General features: G+C 35.5%; 1 long non-coding RNA gene across 1 annotated transcript; it reads left to right on the top strand.

The window, feature by feature from the left end:
• The first annotated feature begins 1,270 nt into the window (after positions 1-1,270).
• On the top strand, positions 1,271-20,391 carry LOC105723997 (uncharacterized). The gene is made up of 3 exons (XR_001108942.2): positions 1,271-1,350; positions 19,833-19,979; positions 20,319-20,391. It is a non-coding gene; the product is annotated as an uncharacterized LOC105723997 (long non-coding RNA).
• The last annotated feature ends 4,489 nt before the right edge of the window (positions 20,392-24,880 follow it).

Genomic DNA, 24,880 nt, shown 5'->3' with positions numbered 1-24,880 from the left:
TACCTAAGCCCTCATTTATTAAACAGGAATAAATGTCCAATTATCTCAATTATGTAGCAATATGTCCTAAACACATCTATTATTTAGCATGTAAAATTAGAATCTTGGACTCTGAGAGCCGGCAGGAAAATTAATGATCATCCCTTCCACCGTTTTCTGTAAAGGTGAGGAAGCAGGAGCCCAGGGATTCTAACGACAGCTAAGAGCACACAGTGGGAAATAGCCAGGGCTTATACTAATCCCTTGTGTCTACCATTCCCTGACCCTTTGCCAGTCAACACTATTTCCTGAATTCAAAACTATAACAGCCTTTACAGAAACATGTTTCTTTTTGTTTTGGTTCCTTTTTTTCTTTGAGCCTTGCTTTGATTGTTCCATGTTCTCCTTACTCATGAGCAATAGTTTCATACCTCACAAGTAAATATATTATTCCCAACTTTTTACTAACCCTAAATCAATTGTACCATGCCTGAAAACCTTAATTTTCAAACTTTCAGGTTCTGAGGTAATAGGCTTTTACTGACTATCATAGCAATGGAAAAGCTCCCTGTTCCTCAAGTCCATTTTCTTTGCACACTTCAAGCCTTTCCTTCCTGCTGTGATTACAGGAAACATTATGAATTCCCCAAATACCTCAATATGATTTTATGATGAACTATGCCATTGTATTCAAATATTTATCTTATTCATGGTAACAGTAATGATGTGGGCAACACTTAATATCCTATCACACTTTCCCTGTTGATCTGAGTAGAGCAGAGCAGATGTTCATATATTATAAACCACTTTTTAAAGTGCACATGTGTGAGCATCAACTTTCCAATGTATTAAAAAGTAATACAGCTTTTTTAATATAAGGTTTTTAAATAAATATAAGCAAATCCTTTTGCAAGTATGGCTTTTAGTAACTTCAGTCAAAATTTAATAAGCCTACCTTTGTTACAAGAAAGACTAAATTTATAAAATTAAGAAATTCTTAAAATACTTTTAAGTTATTTCCTACTTAATAAAATCAATTATAATCACTCTGTATATTTATCAGAATTAGTAAAGAATATCAGGTGTTAGTTTGTTGATATATAGAGTTTTTGGATCAAATTTTATAAGAGAAGAGCATGTCACCACAACCTTCAGGTGACATTTTCATTTAGGTTATTACCCAAAAGAAGGTCATTTTTGCAACATACTTTTAGGATGTCAAGACTCAAAAATAATCCTTTAGTGTCATGATATTTAAATAATTGTCCTACGAGCCATCTATTTTATCTACAGAGGTAAAGCCTGTCTTCATTGCCTTGACCTCCAAACCCTGCCTTCTGGAGCAGAGTGGAGCCCACGTATTGACACTGTGTGAGTCACATACGAGAGTCGTGTGCAGTAAGACTGTAAGTTGGGTTCACAATAAACTGCAGAAAAATATTCAGAAAAAGGAATCATCTTTACTAGATAATCCCTGTGAGTCCTCCTGAGGAGGAGCAATATCTACCTTCTAGAGCTGTGTTGCACAATATGGAAGTCACTATGTGTGGCTACGAAATACCTGGAGTGTGGCTATTTCAAATCGACGTGAGTGTAAATGACATACTATAGTGTGAAGACTCTATGCAGAAAAAACGAAAATATCTCATTAGCAAGTTACATTGAATTCATCCTGAAATATTTTTTGACATCTTGTGTTAAATAAAATACATCATTAATATTGGTTTCGATAGCTTCATTTACCTTTTCCAATGTAGCTATCAGAAAATTTTATTTTATATATACATAGTATACACACACACATTGTGGAATTACAGGCATGTGCCATCACACCTGGCTTCTTAGAAAATTTCAAATTGAATATATGTCTTGCTTATACATCCACCAGATGCTGTTGCTTGCTTTTTTTTTTTTGAGATGGAATCTCAGTCTGTCACCCAGACTGGAGTCCAGTGGCACAATCTTGGCTCACTGCACCTCCATCTCCTGGGTTCAAGCGATTCTCCTCCCTCAGCCTCCCAAGTAGCTGGGACTACAGGTGCATGCCACCATGCCTGGCTAATTTTTGTGTGTGTGTGTTTTTAATAGAGATGGGGTTTCACCATGTTAGCCAGGATGGTCTCCATCTCCTGACCTCATGATCCACCTGCCTCAATGCTGGGATTACAAGTGTGAGCCACCACACCCTGTCGCTGTGGCTCTTGAGCGTCTTGAGTGGACATATGTATAATTTGTAAGCTTTGTGGTGAATGGTAGGTTAAAAATTACTCTAATCCATGACAGTGCTTGACTCTTTGAGACTTTCTTCAATTCAAAAATTTCCCAGAATGCAGTGAAGCAACGATTGCATTAAAGTTTGGTTTGGATTCTTTAGTGTAGAAATTGAGTGTTTGGAGGTTGGGAGGATTAGTTTTAATTTGGAAAAAGACTTGTCCTGTAATCCGCAGCTAGCCATAGCAATTCATTTATCACATGTACATGCAGAGAGATTTGGGACAAAAGGCTCTTGTGTGTTTAAGGAAACACAGAATATTCCACCTTAGGAATCATTAAGACTAACAGTTTCAAAATGTAGGTGAAGCTTTCGATTTTACACTCAAATGCAAGAGTTAAGAAACCATTCTTTCTGAAAGATAATTATAATAAGAAAGCCACATAGTCTCCACTAATTAGGAAGTGTGTAGCCTGAGGCCACTCCACTAACCTGAATTGTGTATCTCTTTCCTCATAAGTAAAGATAGACTTAATAACTAATGCCTATCTTTCAGTATTCTTGTAATTAAATTTGTGCAGCCAATAAACCATAGTTATTGTCATTAAGGTAATAACTAATGGTGATATATTTTCAGGTTACAATATAACACAAAACCCTAGGAGACAGACTGTCACAGGGTAGAAGAGCTTGCCTTTGCCAAGGATAAACCCAACTTCTATTCCCTTTTGATGTGTTTTATGTTGCTAAACTTTCAATGTTTATGCAACCTCCACAATTTCTGAGTTCAAAAACTTCTGATTTCTAAGAGAACAAATTGAATGCCAGACTCAGAAAACAGTCAACTCTTTAAATATCTAGATTGTTTGTAATTTTTCCCCTCAAATCTACCATGTTAACTATCCAACTCTTCAAGACTATTCTAGGTATTTGATATTGCAACTCTTTCTTCATGAAATATAAAGAATAGCTAAAATTTCTAGCTCTGGGGGAAACTGTGCTATTTAGCACCTATCAGCTATCACAAATCATTTTATATTGGATCCCAAAATTTCAGCAACATGCTGCTACTGCTAAGCATGTATTCAGTGACAAAAACTTGTAGAACAATAGGTGTTGAAATGATAATGTGTTAAGAAACAGAGAAGTTTCTCAGCCAAAAGGAAAGCAAGACAAGGAAAGTGATGAGAAACAGAATGAGATCAGTCAATTGATTGGACAGGAATATATCTCACAAAGTAACCACATGGAAGCAGACTTAGGTTAGCATCAAAGTGAGATCAGGAAGGAACATGAAAAATAGTTATTCACAGGTTGACTCTTGAAAGTATATAGTACCTAAGAGCATTTTATTCCTGGCTGGTGAACAAACATGTTTAACCATATATGAGGTTAGTTCTGATTGTGAATATGACAATCCCATCATACCTAGAGGCATTTAGGAGTCAATCTGTTTCATTACCTCTTGGCAGGTGTTTAACACACCCGTTTGTTCATTCATCCATTAATTCATAAAACTTAAAAAAAAATGTGTGCTAACTGGTTTATCCCTATAGATAAAATGGTGAAGAAAAAAATTATTGTCCTTATATAACTTATAAACCCCAAGGTAAACTCTCCTTCCTTTTTTAAAGAAAAAGCAAGGAAGTAAAAAGAAAAACAAAGTTTAACAATTTCTTGGAGTTAAGTTCTGTATGACAATTATATATTCTAGTGAATTATATATCCATCCAGTTTTTAAAAAATTAGATTTCAGAAATGCTTATAAATTATTGTTTAAAGGCAAGAAACACACCGCTTTTTTGTTTTGTTTCGATTTGGTTTGGTTTTGCTCAACTTCAATTATGAGACTACGCTCCTGACCGGTCCTCCAGAAAGTTTCCTCTTGTTTCAGAAACATCGTCCTGTTTCGGAAACACTGCAGTTTGTAATGAAATCTTATATCATTGTACTACGTTATTAAACACTAAATCCACTTTGGAGAAAATGTCCGGGAGCCACTATCCACCAATCTTTCCCATGAGCATTGGCCAAAAATGCCAAAAAATGTTACTTTTTGGTTGACTATCTGGGATCAGACAGGAAGAGAGAATAGATGTTATTTAATGATAACCTGCTACCTTTAAATAAATGTAGAAATTGTTTGTGGGCTGAAACAAACAGTTGATTCATAGTATTTGCGTTTTTTCATATAGTCCGAATAACTTAACATTAACCAATGAACATAGAAATATCATCAACAAAATACTATCAAACCAAATATTTGTGTATTGGCATATCAAAAAGATAATAATGCACCATAAACAAGTGGATTTTACAATAGAGATGCAAAAATAGTTGAACAAATGAAATCAATAAATGTAATACCTCACTCAAGCAGAATGTAGGACAGAAACCGTATGATAATCTCAATACATGAAGAGAATCATTTGATAGAATTTAGCATCCCTTTATAATAAAACTCCTCAACAAACTAGGCATTGAAGGACCATACCTCAAAACAATACAGGTCATATGTGACAAACACACAGTAAGCATCATACCGAATGGGGAAGAGATGAAAGCATTCTTTCTAAGAACTAGAACAAGACAAGGATGCTCACTTTCACCACTTCTACTCAACATAGTAATAGAAGTCCTGACTAGAGCAATTAAGTAAGAGGAAAAAATAAAAAGGCATCTAAGTTGGGAAATCAGAAGTAAAATTATCCCTGTATGCTGGTGATATGATTATATACTTAGAAACCCTAAAAGTTCCACCTCAAATATCTTAGATTTAATAAATGAATTCAGTTATGTTTTAGAATAGAAGAGTCAACATAGCAAAATAAGAAGCATTTCTATACACCAATAACCAATCTGAGAACCAAATCAAAATGGCAGTCCTATTTACAATAGCCATAAAAAATACCCAGGAATCTAATAAACTAAGGAGGTGAAAGATCTCTACAAGGAAAACTACAAAACACTGATGCAAGAAAATGTACTTGGCACAAACAAATAGAAAAACATCCTATGCTCATTGCTTAGAATAATTAATATTGTAAAAATTACTATATTTCTAAAAGCAATCTATAGATTCAATGCAATTGCTATCAAAATATCAACATCATTTTTCACGGAATTAGAAAAAAAATCCTAAAATATATATGGGACCAAAAAAAAAAAAAAAAGTCCCGATAGCAAAAGCAATGCTAAGCAAAACTGGAGGCATCACATTACCTGACTTCAATTTATACTGTAAGGCTGGAGTAGCCAAAACAGCATGATACTGCTAAAAAAAAAAAAAGAAGAAGAAGAAGAAGAAATTAAAAAGCAGACACATAAATCAATGGAATAGATTAGAGAACCTGGAAATAAAGCTGCAAATTTACTGCAAACTTATCTCTGAAAATATTAACAAGAATATTCACTAGGGAAAAGACACTCTTTTCAATAAATGATGATAGGAAAGGACAAGACATTCTTTTCAATAAATGATGCTAGAAAATATGCACTAGGGAAAAACATTCTTTTCAATAAACAATGCTAGGAAAATTGGACTGACATATACAGAAGGATACAATTGTACCATAATCTCTTATTATATACAAAAATCAACCCAAGATGAATGAAATAATTAAATGTAAGGCCTAAAAATATAAAAATATTATAGAAAGCCTACAAAAAACTTTTCTGGATATTGTTCTAGGCAAATAATTCAGGACTAAAATTTCAAAAGCGCAGGAAACAAAACAAAAATAGACAAATGAAACTTAAAATCTTCTGCACAGCACAACAGAGTGAATAGACAACCAGCCAAATAGAAGAAAGTATTTGCAAACTATGCATCAAACAGGAGATTAACATTCAGAATTTTTAAGGAACTCAAATAGCTCAACAACAACAACAAATGGTAGCAGCAATAATTCCAAAAAGTAGTGGGCAAAAGTCGTAAGTAGATATTTTTTTTCCCCAAAAAAGACAGACAATTGGCCAAAGAGCATATAAAAATGCTCAATATCACTAATAATAATCAGAGAAATGCAAATTAAAACCACAATGAGATATTTTATAGCATTCAGAATGGCAACTATAAAAAGGACAAAAAGTAATATATGTTGATGAAGACGCAGAGAAAAGGGAATGTTTATACACTGTTGATGGGAATTTAAGTTAGCACAGCCTATATGAAAAATGGTATGGAGATTTCCCAAAGAACTAAAAATAGAACTACTGATCAATCCAGTAACCCCAGTACTTGGTATCTACTCAAGGGAAAATAAATAATTACGTCAAAAAGATACCTGAACTTGTGTGCCCATCACAGCACTATTGACAATAGCAAAATCATGAAACTAACTTAAGTGTTCACCAACTTAAGATTGGATAAGGAAAATGGTATATAAACACAATGGAATACCACTGAGACACCAAAAGGAATGAAATCATGTCATTTGCAGCAAAGCGGATAGATCTTGAGGAAACTACTCAGAAACAGAAAGATAAATACCATGTTCTTACTTTTAAGTGGGAGATAATACACGTGGAAGTGGAGTATACAATGTGCACAATGGTAGACAATGGAGTCTTAGAATAATGGGACTGTTGCTGGGGGTGAATTATAGAAAATTCCTTAATATGTTTACTTAAATATAAATTATACTTGCACCCCTTAAATTTATATAAATAAAAAAACTTTTAAATGTTATTAGATAAGAAATAACATGGACTGTGAGAGAAGTTATGGGAAAAATGGGTAGAAAGGATTTGACCAACATAATTAAAAGGTTAATCTCATGTAAATAATTGTACTATATGAATAGGAACTACACATCATTTGAAACATACATTAAACATCCACAAAACACATACACAGGTAACTTCCACAAATATCACCAAATATCAAAAAATAGAACTCAAACTCACAATCACTGAACAAAATGCACTAAAATTATAGATGAAGAGCAAAAACTGAAAAACTATACATCTTAAAATTACGTAATATCCTTAAACTCTTGGCTTAAAGTAGAAATGTTGGCCAGGCCTGATGGCTCACACCTGTAAATCCCCACCCTTTGGTAGGCAGAGGCAGGAGGATTCCTTGAGCCCAACAGTTAGAGACCAGCCTTGGCAACATGGTGACCTCTGGTCTCTACAAAAATAAAATAAAATCCTGCACATGGTGGCACACACCTGTAACCCAGCTCCTAAAAAGGCTAAGGCAGGAGGCTCACCTGTACTAGTAATTTGACACTGCAGTGAGCCATGTTAGCAACACTGCACTTCAGCCTGGGTGACAGAGCAAGATCCTGTCTCAACTAGAAAAAAAAAAAAAAAGAAAGAAAGAAATGTGAACTGGCATTAAGAACCATTTAGAGGCTGGGCAGGGTGGCTCACACCTGTAATCCCAGCACTTTGGGAGGCCGAGGCGGGCGGATCATGAGGTCAAGAGATCGAGACCATCCTAGCCAACATGGTGAAATCCCGTCTCTACTAAAAATATAAAAAAATTAACTGGGCATGGTGGCACGCGCCTGTAGTCCCAGCTACTTGGGAGGCTGAGGCAGGAGAATTGCTTGAACCCAGGAGGCAGAGGTTGCTGTGAGCCGAGGTCGCGCCACTGCACTCCAGCCTGGCACCTGGTGATGGAGTGAGACTCTGTCTCAAAAAAAAAAAAGAAAAAAAGAACCATTTAGAAATAAATAACAATGGGAAATGTTAAACACAAATGCTTCTAGGTAGAACCAAAATCTAAGTAGGGAAAGCTTACAGCCTGAAACATTTTCAATAAGAATTAATAAAAACTTTTTTTAAAAGTGAACTGAACTTTAAAAAAGATGCATCCTTAAATAATTGACAACCTTTAAAAGGGTAGAAATACATTTATTTTAAAGAAAAAGGCAAAAGCAAAGAAAATATTTGACTTAGTAAATACAATGTAATTGTACATTTTACAAATTCAGAGAAGGTTGAAAAAGATACAAATAAAATGGAGGGATCTTTTTATATATTGTTTCTTAAATTATCGAAAAATTTCGTGGCAATAATTGATTTTATAAGAAACAAACTAGAACGGCTCACAATTTTTTGTAGAATCTGAAAAATCTGACCAGTGTGATAAACTCTCATTAAAATTGTGGACTTCTATTTTAAAGACAGAGAAGCATGTATGTGCACAGCAGGCTGCCGAACAAGTCTTAGTGTTTGTTTTGCTTTGTTGGTTTATCTGGAATCCCAAAAGTTTTATTTGTCTTGATCTACTTTGGTGTCAAGATAAAGATAATATTCATGTTACATACCCTATTTCAAAGTCTGGAAACAGATGCATAACCAACTAAATCATTTTATAAGGCTAACATCGTACTGATTCCTTGTGGAAAAGAAAATACAAAATAGAAAAAGAAACAAACATCTGGGCAAATGTCACTGTGAACAGAAGTAAAATTTCTTAATAAAGCCTTGGTGAGTTGAAAGCAATGCATATTAAAAGAGGTTTTCAGACAACTATCTCTAATTTTTCCAGAATCTCAAGGATATTTAACATTAGAGAATACATTAATAGAAACCAGTGTATTAAGAAATTATAGAAAAATATTATCATTTCAATAAAACAAAACTGGTAAAGTTAAATCAACTGAGCATAACTATAATACACAATTCCTAAGAGGCAAAAATAAATACTCATACCAAATAATGAATAAAAATAACCTTTCCTAATCTGTTAAAAAGTGTCTATATGAAGAAAACATGTTTGGTGATAAAAATATTAGAAACATTCTTTTTATGCAAGGAAGTGGATAATGATGTCTACTATCACTTTTATGATCAAAGATTCAACAACTTTTTGGAGGTCATAGCCAGCACATTAAAAGAAGTAAAATATACATACATTTATCTAAACTATATATTGAATTTTAAAAGTTATAACTCTTATGCTTCTAGATGTTAGAGTTGTCTACTAGAAATTCAAGAGAATCACTGAATAGAATATTAGAACAGGAAAACAGTTACAATTAAGAAATATAAGTAGGCTACATATAAATAAAAGTAGAAATATTATCAAAACACCAAAATCAAAGTTTTCCTATGTGGTAAATGCTATGTTAAATAACAAGAGACTGTGAAACTACTACCCAATACGTAACAAATTATACCACCTTCTTTTTGACCATTATCTCTAGAAATGCCACTTCTCTGCCACGTGTGTGTGTATGTGTGAACATGTGCTTTCTCAACCAGGTCATACTTGATTTTCACACTTGATGGTGACCTTGGTGTAGTTTTATTTTCTCTTCTTGCCTCTCCATGATTGATTCTTTCTTTCTCTTTGTTTCTTTCTCCTTCCTTTCTTTTCTTTCTTCTTTCTTCCTTCCTTCCTTCTCTTTCTTTCTTTTCTTTCTTTCTTTCTTTGTTTCTTTCTTTTTCTTTCTTCTCAAACCAATCTTAGTACACACATAAGGTGTTAAGAGATATTGCCACTGATAGAATGCAGAAATAAAGTAAAAATTATGAACGCCATTGTTCATGATTTTACAAGCATTTTCTTTCAGAGTTTGTCATGTACTTTACTCAGGTGTTTGCACAGGTTTTTCTCCAGTAGAAGTGAATTTAAACATGCTCTCAAATAATATGTTATGTTCAAATGAGTCCACAGGCTAAAATAAACTCTTATATTTCAACCCAGTTTCCAGATTATTTGCTTCACTTTCTAGTACAATTGGATATAAAATCTTCCCATAGAAAAACAATAAAATTCAAATATTGCTATTTTATACTCATATATTAAGCATGGACATTTTTGCTTTCTAATATTATATTGACTCTCAATTTGTTTTCCAGAAAACAATAAAATGACACTTAATTCGATTGCCATAATAATGCCACATACTCAATAGTTCCTTTTAAATCTTTGTTTTCACTTTAAAATAGTTTTGCTGTGTTCAGGAGCATCCCTTCCAATCTTCTGCCTACTCCACCTTTGGGAGAAGCAGGTCACTGAGAGCAAATTTGACATACTTATTACATTTCTTAGGTTGCTTTTTAATAAGCAACTTATTTGTTGACCTTTTTACTTTCTCTGCTCCTTGACTCTAAATATTAAAATATAATTCAAGATCTTAAAAGTGGTATTTCTCTAATTTGGATTTGCCATGAGAGTCAATATCCACTCAAATTTTCTTTTACATGAGTAAGGTACATATTTAATCTTTAACGGCTCCTTCTGTGACATGCTCTGCTATAATCTAATCCACCTTGATGGTTTCTTCTTCAGGGAGTAAAACCACATTAAAATGCATGAATGGAAAGCCTTGATATACCTTGACCACTTAAATTGTGTGTGTGTGTGTGTGCACGCATGCACACATAAGAGAGAGTGAAAAAGAGAGCGCACTAGTGTGTACTTACCAAAATGAACTCGACTTCCTCACAAACTAATGATTTGCAGAAAGTACATACTGTGGAATCAAAATCAATGTATTGCATAATTTACAGGGTTTTAGGTGCTTTTCATTTTATTCTAACTTCACAACAACAATTTCTTTGAAAATAGTTTATTAAGGTTGAAAAAGTAATTGTAGACCAACAAATCATCTTGGAGATGTAAAGTTATAGGACTGATTGAATAAAGTCAAACTGTGGTTTATAGTACTATAATAATAATATACAATTCCATATAGCAAGATAACATGCAGATCTCTCGTATAATAATATATTCTGTTATATATCTATCATTCTACTTTCTCTATTACATATACATATCCTACTGCATACTACATACATAATAGATCAATTTGAGGCTTGACATTATTGCAATGTTGAATTTTCAAATCTATGAACTGAGTATAATATTTCATATATTTATACCTTTTAAAATCATCTCAATAATGTTTTTTACTGTTTTGTAATCTCTGATGATCTCCTTAAGTTCTGTTCTTTGGTGTTCAACAATCTTAGATGCTATTCTAAATGCTATCTTATTTACATTATATTTTCTATTATTTTATTCATACATGAAGATAAAATTCAGTTTTACATGTAGATTCTCATGTTCAACAACTTTGCTAAATGTATTAACTTATTAATTATAATTGCCCAAGTATATATTTATTTTCAATCATCTATCTATGCAATTAAATCATCTGTAAATGAAGCAAGTTTCATTTGTTTTGTTTCTGTCCCTATGCCATTGCTTAATTTTGTTGGCTTATATGCCTAGTTAGTACCATCAATAAATAGTTGAACAGAAGCTATGATGACAGGAGTCTTTCAGAATTGCCATCTGAGTTTTCTTCAGTGTTATCTTAATGTGTTGAATTGATTGATTGCTCATCAAATGAATGACATGCCAGTTTACATTCTTGAAATAAGCCCAACTTAATAGTGATAAAGTGTGATAATTTTAGTATATGCTGAAATTGCTTTGATAGCATTTTGTTTGGTTATGAAAGATGTTCTTTTTTCTTTTTTATAATGTCTTTATCAGGTTTTGAGATCAAGGTTATACTGGACTAAGTAAATGAGTTGTATTATTTTTCTGCTTCTTCATAACAAATTACCACAAATTTGGTGGCTTCAAATGACACAAATTTATTATTTCTTGGTTTCCATGGCTCAAGAGTCTGCACATAACCCAAGTAGGTTCTCTGCTTCAGTGTTTTGCAAGGCCAGAATCAAAGTCTTGGTAGGGCTGAGCTTTCTGCAGGATCTGGGGGAAGAATCTACTTGTCAGCTTATTCGAGCTACTAGAATATGTAGAATCAAGGTATCCCATTCTTCCTTCTGTGTCAGTTTCAGGTGGTTAAGATCACACCCCACCTCGTTTCTTCTTACAGCGCCCCTGTAATCTTCAAGTCACCAGTGGTCTCACTAAATCCATCTAAGACTTTTATATTGTAAACTGTGTCCAATCTCAAATGACTCTACTTTACAAGAACTTCTTTCAATCAACCAGCCTAGATCCCAAAGTCCCATAAATATTGTCCCCTGACTATTCTAGGCTGAAGAACTACTAGGTTTGTTAAGGTAACATTCTCTCTTATGGCAGTTAGTCTAATAAACTTAATTTTCCTTGATCCAAAAGATTTTTTGGTGTTCTTTTAGAAAAATGATGGTCTACACTCCTAGAGCCTCTCTTTCTCTCTCCCCCTATATATACATATACATCTCCCATTGCCCTCATCACTCTCCACATTCACCTTTTCCTGCTCTTCTTTGTTTCAAAATTCACTGAAGTTGCTACTGATACTTACAGCTTCAATTCTCTCATCCCCTATTCAGTGTTTCAACTCACACCAATGTGGGCATCCACCCACCCTCCACTGAACTGCTCTTGTCATGGCACTGGATGTATTTATGATACCAAATCCAAAGGAGAGAATTCTTGCTTCAGTTTACAACCTTATTATCAGCACTTGAGACAGGAATCACCTGTCCATTTTACAACAATCTCTGCTCTCAGCTACCTGGGCACCACATTCTTTCCTTCCCCCTCTTTCTCAGGGCTCTTTGTTGGGTCTACTTTCATTTTCTCGACTTAACGTGAAATGATGGCTTTCCATGGACTAAATGCTGGAACCCCTCCGATTCTGGTACTGGGCTTGGCCTTACCCTTTCTAGGTTTTCTAAGTGATCTCCTCCATTCTCAGCATTAGAAATTACTGAGAACCGGCGCAGCTGTAGAGACCCCCCACCCAGGCAGCACTGAAGGAATTGAGAAGAAGACACCCAGATAGAACAACAAAGTGGGACTATCCACGGGGCCGACAGCCTTCCTAGCTGAGAGCCTTAGGAGGCTGACAGCATTCTAGGCTGAAAGGCCTCAAGCAGACTCTGACCCACACATTTATTCTCTGTGAACAGGTGATTAATATTAGCAAACAGATGTTCGGTATTTTCTCATAAGACAAAAAATATACCAGGTAGGCAGCTGGTGCCCACTTACCATGGATCACAGGCAAACAAAACAGGATTCTCCACGAGGGAGCCATGGGGGCAGGGTCAGATATCCTGTGCTTAAAGAACTGTTTTAACCAGTGTATGATATATATATGCTGTCCTGTCACTTTAGAATGCCCCAAATAGTTTTCTACGTGGGGGCAGGGGGATGAGGTTTTCCTTGCCATCGTTCTTCCTAGCAAACAATGTATTTTATCATACACTCAGCATTTCTCAGCATTTATACACTCAGCATTTCTCAACAAGAAATAGTATCATTTTGTTGATGATTCCCAAAGATATATCTTCTTCCTAGATGTTTCTGAGCTGTATACTTGAATACAGTTAAATCTCATTATACATGTATTCTGTATTTGTGAATTTGTATACCCATTATAATTTTTATTATTTTTTTTACACTTTATAATTTATTCTAATGCTGTGAACATTTTGTGGTCATTTCCAGACATACACAAAGCAGTGAAAATTTTGATTTTCACCCAATGTACATGCTCCCTGCTGAGATCGAACAAGGCAATGTTTTGGCCTCTTGTTTCATCTTTCACACTGTGAACAAGTGTCATTTTGGTTGTCTATTTAGTGCCATGCTTTCCCATTTTCATGCTTGTTTGTGATTTTGCTGTTTACACTGGCCCCCAGAGGTCGTGTTTAAGTGTTCTCTAGCATTCCTACGTGCAAGAAAGCTGTGATGTGCTTTAAACAAATCTTTAACCATAAACACAAATAAAACCAAGTTCTATATTGACCAGTTGGTGAAATTGTGGCCAGGGGCTACTAGGAACCTAACCTTGTATTTCTCCTAGGAGCCAGAGTTCAGTATTCACTAATTCAGTGTTCAGGACAACTTGATGGACATATTACAACAAATAACAAGAATCAATTGCATCTTCTTCACTAGACGACCTATAGCCATCTCAGGCCTTAATATATAAAATGCTGAATTCTTTCTTGTCATCCACCATCCTAGATATCAGTAAGTATTACCATTATTCTACTGGTTACTTAAACCATGTCTCTACTTCTTTTCGTTTTAGATTTTTCAATGTTTTCCACCTTCCACATCTAATCTGATACCTGTTCTGTTTGTTATACCCCCCAAATTTATATCCATTCCTCATGAAAATCATGCTTACAAACAGTAAACAAAGTCTTTGAATTATCTTTCAATGCGACACAATTCTAACTGGATTGGATTCAGAAGTTTATGAAACAAATCACTGGATTCTTCTATCCAAATCCTTTCAATAAATTCCCATTACCATTGAATTCTTTTCTTTTCTCTTTTCTTTTCTAACTTTAAGTTCTGGAATGCATGTGCAGAATGTGCAGGTTTGCTGTGTAGGTATGCATGTGCCACAGTGGTTTGCTGCACCTATCAATCTGTCGTCTAGGTTTTAAACCTCATATACATTAGATATTTGTCCCATTGCTCTCCCTCCCCTTTCCCTCAAGCCCCCAAACAGGCCCCGGTGTGTGATGTTCCCCTCCCTGTGTCCATGTGTTCTCATTGTTCAACTCCCACTTATGAGTGAGAATATGTGGTGTTTGATTTTCTGTTCCTGTATTAGTTTGCTGAGAATGATGACTTCCATCTTTATCTATGTTCCTGCAAAGGACATGAACTCATTCTTTTTATGGCTGCATAGTATTCCATGATGTATATGTGCCACATTTCCTTTATCCAGTCTATTACTGATGGTCTTTGCTGTGGAATTAACCTTACACATTCTTGTTACTAACTACCTATCCACCTACACTTTATATCATTTTCATATTTGTTTCCCATACTTTAATGACACTTGCCATAAATCTCTATGACCTCTTCTGGGAAGTTTTCCCTGAGCTATTTGACTATGGACTGGTATTTTATTTTATTGTGCTAACATCACACCCTATAGGTAACTCAAACATTGCTCTTGTCAGACTGCATTGTAATAACCTGCTCTTTACCTGGATCTCCTACCAGACTGCAGAAGACTCAGCGGCTATGAGGGCCTGGCATAAAATAGGCTCTCACTAAATATCTATTAAAGAATTTCAAAACACATTGCACAAGTAAGGTAGAGATTCCAGAAGTGGATTTAAATAACCCCTGCTTTGAGGGGAAAGGAAAACCATAACAAGAGATAAGAACAAAGCAAGACCTGACATGATATTCATGCCCAGACACTATTTTGTTGGTCTTCTAAGCAGACTGTGTGACCTTTCTGTCCTCCTCATCAGTAGTAAGACAGGTAATGCCAAAAAGTCTGACAGCATCAGCTCTTTGCTCCCCAGGGAAATGTTAACAGAAGCGAGGAGGGAAAAGAAAGACACCCAGACTCTCCTGACTGTTGGCTACATCTCCTAGCAACCTCAGGTTCGACTAGAGCTGTCCTTGGGAGGGTTGTCTTTGAAAGCTTGAAAAAGTGACACATGTGAAGGACTGAAATATAAGACAGGTCTTTAAAAATTGATATCCTTTGTATAATAAAGGTCCTATTGTAAAGGTATCTCCTCATAATACTTAAGGCTGTTTTTTTCCAAACTCAGTGTCTTAGCCCCCTAAGTTACAGGAAAATAGCATTCTGCCTCAGTGGACAACTCACATGAGGATGTATGCTCATGTTCTTAGCCAGCTCACATGACCCACTCAGGTTGAAGCTCAAATGAGGCATGATGCTTCAAAATCCACTTTTTTCTCCTTCATTAAATAAACTACATTAAAGTGCAAGTGAGTGGTGGTATTGTGATGGCAATAACCTCTTACAGTGGAAAAAATGAACTTTTTCTTAAGCCTTGGTACTTAAACTATTATTAATTACAAAACATGGAAGTCCAGGCAGAGGCAAATAAACCCTGCAGGCCATGAAGTGTAAGCTTCCAGGTTTTTTTTCTACACAAACTTTACTTAGCTCTGTTCACATGACCAGTAAAATTTGCAAAAGTACCATATATTGCCCACAGAGGATTAAACCTGCTGTTATTTGTGTACTTCAACTTTCTCTCCATGACACTTCTCATGTCCTGGGGTATTGGAACCATAAGAAAAAAAATACTGAGAATTCATGTGGTTTAATTCCCTCAAATTATGTTATTTTTCTTGATACTATAATAATTATGATGTTGTACTACTTTTGCAATTCGTATACTTTGAGGATTTTTAGTTTTCTCATTCTAATTTGATATTTAATGTTTGTATTTTTACTTTAAAAGAACCACTCCCATTAAAACAAACTTCAGATTGTACAAAACTTGGATCTATTTATGACTCCAGAGTTTGTCCCAGTCCCACCTAGTGAATCAGCCTCCATTTAGGCCAGACAAGACCCAGTTAGCCTCTCCCTTTACTGCCCAGCACTAATAAAATGGTAGCTCTCTTGGACACCCCTTGCTGATCTTCTTGTTCCTTTTCCTGTCTAATCTTCCATTTTGCCTAGGTACATCTGGGTGCCCTCAGTTTGTGCCCATCTGTCCTCAACTGTGCTGTAATTATTTGCCCCCTGTTCCTTAACTGTTTCTCTGGATCCTGGTGTTCAGTAATGTCCGCTATGGGCAGCATGGACCAAGCCCCATCCACACCTACTGGGTCATTAGACCTACCCAGGTGATCCATATGTACATTTAAGCTTAGAAGCACTGCTCTAGCTGAATATTTACTTATTATTTGATATATGCCAGCAGGTAGCTCATCTTGGTGAATACTTAGAATTTTTAATATCGTTGTCTTGAAACTGCCTTTGCAAAGATTATGACAGTGAGAGAAGTCTGGCATTGTTGACTCCATCTTGCTTCTAGCCTCATAGGCTAATTGTCTTTGCTCATTCCTGGGTGTAGGCTTAACTAATCATAGGAGGAATTTAGTTTATAGTTTAACTTGAAAGCAAGGATGATAATAGCCTCTCCCTAAAACTAAACCCCTCCTTGCTTAGGAACACAAAACAATTTTTGTAAGACTAGTAAAAGCCCATGAGATTAGGATCATGGGAAGGGCCTGAGTTCTGCTAAAATGTATGCATAATTTTTATTATTCCTTTTTGCTCAGGAGTCATGTGATCAGGTGTCACAAGACTTATGATTTTCTCAATGGCTTCTCTAGATGATATCAGTATTGTAGCGCCAAAAGCTGGCCTTTTGAGATGTATTTCAGATTTTCACATTGTGACAACTGACTGACCCCTCCTGAACTCATGACTTGTGACTCAACTGATCCTGTGGTCCCCCTGTTCAGAGGCAGACTTGGCATGCAGGGATCATTTTCCACAACCCTATGACTGCATCCCCAACTGATCAGCAACACCCATTCCCTAGTAGTCCCCTGGCCACCAAACTATCTTTAAATAACTCTAACTTCCAAGCCTTCAGGGAGGCTGATTTCAGTAACAACTGTATCTTCAATGTGGCCAGCCTCCTGTTAATTAAACTCTTCCTTTATTGCAATACCATAGTCACAGTGAATTCGTTCTGTGTGTGTACAGTGGGCAGGAAGAACCGGTTGAGCAATTACAGTGTTCTCAGGTTCTTATTGTTGATTATGAAAAATACTCATTCTAGTTATTTGGTATATAAAACCAACCTCTCTATGTAGTTTGTTAATAATTACTACAATTTACTGATAACTTATTTTGAGTTTAACCATGAGTAATTTGTACTTTTCTAGATAAAATTAGTCAAATATTTAAAATTTTGCATGGTTGTGGCATAACTCTGTAAGGTTGCAATACTTTTCATGTATTAGATCCTAAACAGACACACACAATGCACACACAGGCATGTAGTATCATCATTTCTATATTTATGCAGAGTACCTGAGGTTTAAATAACCTGGGCAATGACTCAGAGCTGATTAGAGTTTAGGAAAGATTTAAATCCAAGCAGTGCAACTCTAAAACATGCATATTAAACATAAGACCATATTGTCTCTGTAATTTTGAGTAGCTCAAGGACTGTACTTTATTCTCTTTGCATCATTACACTAAGCCTTGTAGAATACTATCAGTCATGCAGTAAGTGTGAAATTGAACTGGAGTGACCTGGGCTGGTGGGGGCAGTACTGTTGAGTCATAGCAACTCAGCAAGGCCCTGTGGCTTGCCTGTCCCTCCCTATTTTGTGAAGCACCGTAAAGGGGGTTTTGGGGTCAGAGTGTCTTTTTCCATGAGGCTGTTCCTCTGGCTTTGGCATATGGGTCATGAAAAACAGGATTCATTTCCATTTATATTCTTTCAATGTAATTGGCAGTAATAAATTCAAGTCTGATTTCATGTTCCTGTTGAAGCTCAAGGGATCCTTAGATATTTAAAATATTAAGCATTTCTAGAAATTTAATGTAGGACGATTGCCTTCCAGTAAGTCTTGTTGAAATTGGAAATTCAGTGGTTTTGCACAAATCTTAAGGTTTTGGGTTTTAGAATTTCTCTTTCTTTTTTGCTATTTCTCCAATGTCTGTTTATCCCTCATGGCCTATTTCAATTAAAAAATTCATTTGATAATGCATGCATATGTAGCTCTGTGTGTGTGTATACAGAAATGTATAGGGGTGTGTGTGTATCCACAGATATTTCTATACATTTCTGTATATACTGAATATGGTATATGTGTCTCTCTCTGAATATGTATATATATGTGTGTGTATGTATATATTTGCATGCACACACACATACACACACACACACCCATTGTCTCCAACTTAAAATGTTTCAATGACTTATGACGGTTTGACTTGGAATTTTTCAACTTTACAACGGTTTGAAAGTGATAAAAACTTAGCAGAAACCATACTTTGAGTACCGATATAACCAATTTTTGTTTTTACCTTCACTACGGTATTCAATAAATTACATGAGATATTAAACACTTTGTTATAAAATAGGACTTGTGTTAGATTATTTTGCTCAACTGTAGGCTAATGTAAACATTCTGAGCATGTTTATGGTAGAATAGGCTAAGCTATGGTGTTTGGTAAGTTAGGTGTATTAAATACATTTTTGACTAATGAAATTTTCAACATACAGTGAGTTCACCAGAATGTAACCCTATTGTAAATTGAGAACCATACATATATATACATATGTATACATATATGTATATACGTGTATATACATATATACACGTATATACATATACATGTATATACACCCATATATATGTACATATATACATATATACATATATACATGTATACATATGCATATACATATATATGTATATATACACATGTATATGTATGTATATATACACACATATATATGTATACACACACATATATATGATATATACACATATATGTGTATACATATATGTATATATGCACACATATATGTGTGCATATATACATGTATATATACACAGGTATATATACACGTATATATATAGAGAGAGAGAGAAAGAAAGAGTTGAAAATAGCTTCAGAACATATGGATTCAGACTTAGCTGATGTATATGTTAAATGTCTACTATGAGTGAAGCACAATGCCAGCTGCGATGGTTAATACTGAGTGTCAACTTGATTGGATTGAAGAATGCAAAGTATTGCTCCTAGTTGCATCAGTGAAGGTGCTCACAAAAAAAGATGAACATCTGAGTCAGTGGATAGGGAAAGGCAGACCCACCCTCAGTCTGGGTGGACACCATCTAATCAGCTGTCAGCATGGCTAGGATAAAAGCAGGCAGAAGAAAGTGGAAGGACTTGACTCACTGACTCTCCCGTTCTTCATCTTTCTTCAGTGATGGATGCTTCCTGCCCTTGCACATCAGACTTCAACCACAATTCGAGGTGAGATTTGGTTGAGGACACAGCCAAACCGTATCAGCAGCCTGTTTCCCTAGTGTACTGGCAAGTGTGTTTGAGAGAGCTTGCATATAGATCCTCAGGTAATTTATTTTATATTCTTAATTTTTCTTCTTTTGGTATTCTTAATACGCTTATTAATAAGGTGTAAATATAATAAAATATCATCTATAAATACAAATTTTATGATTTGGAAAAGTAAGCATTTATTTCTAACTTAAGTATTCAAGAAAATAATTGATAGCATAAAATACACAAAATTCTATCACTGTATGTTTCTGGGCCAGCATTTTTTGTTATAATTTTGGGGACTCACAGGGAGACCTTTGGTTGCAAGTTTCAATTAAAAGTATTATTTATTCATTTAAATGTTAACTCAACAAATATTTACTTAGAGGCACTCTGGTGTATTTATTTTTCAGCTGTTCATTCCATGGTGATCAGAGAGACGTGCAAACAAAAAGAACCACAGCACAACTTTTGAAGTTGTCCTTCAGAGGTATGAACAGAGGTCTGTCAGAGAAAGTCTACAAGACCTCTGCTTGCATATGGAATGTGCAGTAAAATTCAGGATAAATTCAGTAATATTGCAGTTTGTCTTTGAAGTCCTTGGAAAATTGCTTCATATAATTAGAAGTCATTATTTCTTGTTCCTGTATTCAAGTAACTGTATTCATTTTGAGGTATATGTTTAGACACTGTTTCATGAGATCCTTTTTCACTGGGTACAACACAGACAAATGCTTTGCTTCTAAGGATGAAAAGACATCAACTCTTGGGGCAGGCAGAGCTTTATTTCAGCTTTTAATATACAAAATCCTTACTAAGCAAATAGATAAGGTGAAGAAGATGGCACAGGGGATATTTGTCCTCCCTAGGAAAGCAAAGTAAAAAAACAACGAAAGGACAATGATTTGTGTATGATTGAGCGCTAATCCAAGAAAATATATTTATTCCTTGAAGCCATATTTGTGAAGCATTTTCTAACTGAATTTTTTAACACTTGACATTAATAATATTCCTAAAAATAATAAAACCAGAAGTATTTCAGTGTAATGTTAATGATTAAAGTCAAGATTGTCTTTCCATACTTGAATAATTAAGAATTTACTTATGTTAACATATTCCTACAAAAATACATTTCCTTGTCCATATCATAAGATTATTTTTTAAATAAAACTACTCACGTGATGTGAAGTAATAGAAAAGATTTCATAGGGAAAAAAATTAGACCACTGACTTGTTTTTGTGTTTCTGTCATGAGCAGATCTTGTATGACCAGGAATTTCACTAATTTAAAGCGTCTTTAGAAGCAAACGAGACTCTCTTGAAAGCAAGTTCTATCTCGTGTCAGAGTCTCATATTGCAGTGAATGAGTGAGCAGAGGCAGCATACCACCTCAGCCTGGGGCTTTGGCATACTGCTGAGGAGTCAGTGTTGAGTAAAAGGAATTGGATTTAAAAGTAACCGTAAAACATACAGAAAAGTAATGCGGCTGATGGAAATGCACCATCCTATATCTTCTTTATTCTTCTTCCCTATAAGAGGGAGAGAAAAAGAAACAAAAGCAAAAAACACTCAGGAACTTTGGGAAGTCACAGGAAGGTAGGTGTTGTAAGGTATTTCCTGAGAATATGGGAGATCTAAGTAGGACCTAGCCTGCCACGTGTGAATTACCATCAGGGTTCACCAAGTCTGTGATGTGGAGGACAATGAAGAGGGTGATGTAGTCATCTCATTAGTTAGGCAGGAAAATAAAATTTGCCCAGGGTATTAGAGCTTCAGATAAACCAAGGTCCACAGGAATATTTGGGCCAGGCTTTCTCAGTTTGTAGCATTAAAACAAAAAAATGCTAATACATATTCCAAGGTAACAGAGTACTGGTCAAATAAGTTTGGAAATCATAGCCTATGATACCCTTTTTGAGGTTTCATAATGTCAGTATTGAGATTAAAGATTCAGCAGTTTCACAGAAAACGAACTTGTTTAAATTCACCTAATCCTGTGTGTCTCAAATTAATTTGAGATTTCTGTCTTAGTAATAAATTGAGGAAAACTCCACAGATGTTTGTTCTTGGGAACCCTAGTTTGGGAACTGCTGAGTTTCAAAATGTGTTAGAATCAGACTAGAAATAAAACTTGGTCCAGGGAGCATTGAAAAGTAATGAGAAAATGTATGTTAAATTTTTGTATACTTTAATATTCACTTTAATTATATATAGGTATATATAAGTTTATACACACATGTATATATAGAGAGGGTTATTTGTCTATTTTTTAAACATAATAGAATAAAATATCCATTTGGAGCAATTAGTCATAGACAGTCTCACTACAGTTAAGACACCTGGTGACATCAATTATGTAGAAAGCACCTAGAAGAGAGACTCTGAAATGCTACAAAGCATAATGACTTGTGTATATTGTTGTATATATTTTGTATGTATTCTGTATATTTGTATGTTTTTTATATTTTTGCAAGAAGTTCTTTTGATATAATATCCCCAGTAAAATAATATTGATCCCAATATGCCCAACCAAAACAAGAAAGCAAATTATTTGTTAGAATTTAATAGAGTAAGAGATTCTTGTTTCAGAATATCACAATAAAGGCAGTAGGTTAAATTTAAGACCATTTATCTGCCACATAACCTGGGATGTTGGACAACTCACTTCAACCATTTAGGCCTCCACTGTCTCATGAGCAGACAGAAAGATTAAGTGATATCTGAGGGAATTTGGGGCTTAATGAGGTAAGCCCTGTACATCATCCCAAGTTCTTTCAACATTGAAAAGGGACAAGAAGGGGCATGCCCTTATTGTAACTATAGAATCTGAGGGCAAAAATTGCTTACAATACTTTCTCAAATAAATAAATGTAGTTAGACCTTTATTCTTCAGGATTTTGTACAAAGGTACACACTCCTTACTCCAGCAGCCTTAAAATTTCAGTTTATAGGTGATACGCAGTGGAGAGGAGAAAATTATTTTATTCTTCTAGCCAGCAATACAATAATACAATTACCTTTTATGCACAAATTCCAATTAAAGTATCTTAAGATACCGTGTTATACAAGGCATGACCTCTTCCCAAAAGCAACTGGAAGGAAAGAAATTCAAATAAATTTTAAAAAAATGTAGAAAGAAAAGAATACACATACACATACATACACACACACACACACACACACACACAGAAAAGGTGAAAGAGACATTAATTTAAAAACAAAACTCATAAAATACAAAGGAAGCCTCTTCGCAGGAGTTTGGAAGTAGAATTGCTCTCTTATGCCTTGAATCAGAGTTCACATTCCTTGAGGGTTTCAGCCCCTGCCTTTTCTCTTTACATCCACTGCCCAGCCCCAAGAACCCAGGACCTAGCTAAGCCCTTGCAACAGGGTGGACACTGCGTGCACAGATACCTTGGAGTGGGTCACTTGGTTTTACACAATGTTACTGCATCCTTGTATTCACTCATATGTACTCATTCAGTCATTCATTAATCAGTTCATCTTTCACTTATTTGCAGAGTACTCCGGTTAGACATTAGACTGTGGAATGAAGTTGAAACACTAAGAACATTTAAGTCCTTCACCATCATCACGGCCACACTTTGCTCTTGAATGCTTTTGTTATCTCTGCTAGGAAGGAGCCGGTGAGGAAATCACATGGGCAGCAGGCTTGGGGAATCAATATGCTTTGTTATCATTTATTCCCAGCTGCAGTGCCGCCTTTGTCCTGGCTGCCAAGCACTCTCACCTCCCAGGAGACACCTAGAGAGGTTAATTAGTTTACAGCTGGCCATAATTAGGAGCAAAAAGCAGCAAGAAAGAAGGTTTTAAGAATCCTGACAAAAAGCATATGCAGAGGTGATGCTGTCAGCTTGGGCACACTGGAGTGTTTTAACAAGAAACTAGGCATCTAAAAGTTTGGAAACTGCTAGATAGGAGTGCCTGGTAATGGCATAATTACAAAGATTAAAAGACATCCAGGAATTCCACAGTGTTGAGTGGTTGTGGTGTGAAGAAGGAGACATTTAGGCACTTGACTGATCCTGCCATCCCTGAAAGCCAGTTGTCTCAAAAGTAAAATGAGGTGTTTCCTCTGAGCAGTATCCAGGGCTTCCAACCCTTGTTCTTCACAATGGCTCAAAAGGCTCTCAGGAGTTGTCACAGTGATAAAATATAAACTTCACTCAGATTATTCATAGCAATAATAACAATAGTAGCCAATCTCTTATTATTTGTTAGTGCTTGGCACTAAATATTTTATCTGATCTCCACAGCAACCATGAAAAGTAGATGTTACAAACACCATTATGTAGTGAGAGAAATAAGATTATAAAAGGAGAGGTCACTTGCTCCAAGTTACATCCTCATCAGTAAGCAGACACAAATTCAGACACATACCTTCCAGACCACAGATCTCCTACATGCCATGTCTGGAGTCCATCAGTCTGAATTTAATCTGTATTTTCTAATACATTCTAACAAGCAATAAGCTGGATTCTCAGCAAGCATCTCCATTCAATTCATCTAGCTTCTTTCCCAGAAATGTAGGGAATCAACAGGGAAAGGAAAAGAAACGTCTTGAGAGAGGACTTGGCTAATTAAAATGTTTTCTCAAAACTAGTAGTATAAATCAATCTCATTTTGCTCAAAAGCTTCTTCTGCTGATGAGCCAAACTAAAGAAAAACACGCAATGGCTCATGCCTGTAATCCCAGCAGGCTATCACGAGGTCAAGAGAGCGAGACCATGGTGAAACCCTGTCTCTACTAAAAAAATACAAAAATTAGCTGGGCGTGGTGGCGCCTGTCTGTGGTCCCAGCTACTTGGGAGGCTGAGGCAGGAGAACTGCTTGAACCTGGGAGGAGGAGGTTGCAGTGAGCCGATATCGTGCTACTGCACTCCAACCTGGCGCCTGGTGACAGAGCAAGACTCTGTCTCAAAAAAAAAAAAAGGAAAAACACAAATCTCAGAGT

This window comes from Aotus nancymaae, unplaced genomic scaffold (assembly GCF_030222135.1).
Source record: "Aotus nancymaae isolate 86718 unplaced genomic scaffold, 86718_ANA_hifiasm-v0.15.2.pri h1tg000029l, whole genome shotgun sequence".
Lineage (NCBI taxonomy): Eukaryota > Metazoa > Chordata > Mammalia > Primates > Aotidae > Aotus > Aotus nancymaae.
This window is presented reverse-complemented; position numbering and strand designations above follow the sequence as displayed.